The sequence below is a fragment of the Microtus ochrogaster genome, chromosome 2 (genome assembly GCF_000317375.1).
Source record: "Microtus ochrogaster isolate Prairie Vole_2 chromosome 2, MicOch1.0, whole genome shotgun sequence".
Lineage (NCBI taxonomy): Eukaryota > Metazoa > Chordata > Mammalia > Rodentia > Cricetidae > Microtus > Microtus ochrogaster.
This window is the reverse complement of record NC_022010.1, coordinates 34,021,820-34,024,633: the sequence shown is the minus strand read 5'-3', so window position 1 is coordinate 34,024,633 and position 2,814 is coordinate 34,021,820.

The window sequence follows — 2,814 nt, the reverse complement described above, 5'->3', positions numbered from 1 at the left end:
CTTCAAGACAGGGTTTCTCTGTAGCTTTGGAGCCTGTCCTGGAACTAGCTCTTGTAGACCAGGTTGATCTCAAACTCACAGAGATCCACCTGCCTCTGCCTCCTGAGTGCTGGGATTAAAGGCGTGTGCCACCACTGCTCTGCTTGGGGTCCTTTTTTATGCTTATTTATATCATCTGGTTATCTTCTCTGAGGCATCCACTCAGATCTTTTGCTTATATGTTTTTTTAATATTTATTTATTTATTATGTATACAATATTTTGTCTGTGAGTATGTCTGCTTATATGTTAATTGGGCTGTTTGTTTCTATACTGTTGAGTGTTTCTTTGTTTTGAGACTGGGTCCCACCCCGCCTCTCTGCCGATTAGTACCCCTCGCCAAGACCAGGGTGATCTTGATACTCACAGAGGTCCACCAGCCTCCTCTGCTTCCTGACTACTAGAATTAAAGGTGTACTCTACCACTCCCAGGCTTATTGCTGAGTTTTAAAAGTTCTTTACTTGCTATATCATGGTTGTTAGCTTGGTGTTCTTTGTGGACTCCTGACAGTGAGAGGAGGGGTGCCTGCCCTTGGGACCCTTTTCCTCCTACTGGGTTGCCCTATCCAGCCTTGATATGAAGGTCTGAGCTTAGTCTAATGGCGTCTTGTTATGTTATGTTTGGTGGACATTCTTTTCTGACACAAAGTGGAGGAGTGGGTCTGGGGGAGTGGGGAAGCAGCAGTGGGGGGATAGTAGGAGGAGGTGAGGGAGAGAAACTTGAGACTGAGTGTATTGAAACAGAACAAAACAGAGTTCTTTATATGTTTTGGATGCCAGGCTTTATCAAATGTCATTCAAATATTCTCTTCCTAGTCAGTGGCCTGTGCTCTCACCCTTTCAGCAATGTCTAGAGAGCTCCTTATACATCCTCTCCTTCCTCCCCCATTTCTCTTCTTGTATTGTGTTGATACATTGCTACCAACAAAAGTCTGTAGTAGACCTTTTGAATTTTAAGGATGTTCAGGTCGTCATTTCTTTGATGACTTGTATTTTTGTCAAAAATCTTGTGGTCATCAGGAGCCTTGACGCTGCCTCTAGGGAACCTTAGTTTTCTGTTTTAAACTGAGCTTGTTTTTGTGGTAGGTGCTCATATCCACAAAATAATTTGCTGAGATGTTTCTTCTTTTCTTTCAAAACAAAGTCTTACTATGTCAGCAAAGCTGGCCTCCCATTTGTGCCTCTCTTATCTTAGACTCCCAGGTGCTGGTGCTGCAGGCTCTCAGCATGACCTCCTGTTCCTGGGGACTGGGTTGCTGTTACAGTGAATCTTTAGATCAAGGTGGGGGAACAGGGACATCTAGATAGTCCTGAAATAAATATCTTCCCATCTATTTAGAATATCATTTTGTCTGTGTACACATGTTCATGTGCGCATGCAGATGTGTGTGTGTGTGTGTGTGTGTGTGTGTGTGTGTGAGAGAGAGAGAGAGAGAGAGAGAGAGAGAGAGAGAGAGAGAGAGAGAGCACACACTGCAGACTGAGCACTTTAGTGAATGAACTCTCTCTCCAGAATCTGGATCATTTGTTATTTTTTTTTAAAATCATTTTCCTCATAGAGGTCATGTGCACACCATGTTCACATTTTATTAGATTTATGTCTACATATTTTTGGTGCTAATATTAAAAACACTTAAAAATGACATTTAATGGGAGGTCCGGGCAGGTCAAAATGTAGTTCATTCATGTAAGGAGATAAAATATCTGGTCACATAACACTGTATAGAAAGTAACTAATGGCAGGTCTCTAACACTTAATGCCAGTGGGTGTCTATTGATGCTATCATGGTAATGCCACTTGCAGACCTAAGAAGGAAAAAAACTTTTCCCAAACCAAAGAGCTTTAAAGTCTTTTCCCTGGCTGGCACACACTCCCATTGTCAAAAGATGCCTGATGAAGTCACAGCCTCTGCAGAGAGCACTCTATCTAGCCAAGGCAGTGACTTACTCTATTGCCCTTAAGACACAGCAAGGATTCTTAACCCACAGGCCTGTGATGTTGTGACCTCTATCAGTCTCTTAAACTGCACCCTGTCTTTCTCCTCTGTGTGCTCACAGTGGCCATGCATCTTACATTAGCTTCTTCCACGGGGCCTTTCCATGTGTGGTTTGTTTCCCTAATTCCTCAAGGCTAATGGATATACCACAGATGCGATCCTCTCAGGCAGCAGCTGTCTTGAGCATTTACAGTTTTATGCCAGTGTGCTCAACTGATGATGTGACCGTAAGTTTCAGGAGGGCAGACACTGTGTCTGGATTGCCCACTGCTGTGGTCCTAGCGACATAATTGCTGAAGGCAACAATGACTGACTGGCTACCCGATAGATGGATCCACCTGTAGCTCTCTCATTTAAGAGTAAGGGGTTCACCAACTACTTTGTTGTCCTAAAGACTCTTTGAGCTATAAGCTGAACCATGAAGACTACAGTGTGCCAAAGGTTTGAGTGCAAGGAAAATGTAACAAGTGGAAAATTCCATACACGGCTTCATGTACAGTCACAATCAAGACACAAGTAGGGTGGAAATATTGTATAAAATTACCTTCTAGATGTATATGAAGTGACAGTGAAATGTATAAAAATCTGTGTTTAGTTTTGGGTTCCTATCTCCGGGACATCTCATGACGTCCATTCAAATATACCAAAATCCAAAAAGAAGTAAAACATTCAAAAATATTTCTAGACTGATGCATTTTGGATAAAGAATATTTACCCCATATAATGCTATCAATAGCTAGTCAACATAGGTTGACTTTCACTCTGAGAATATGATCAAT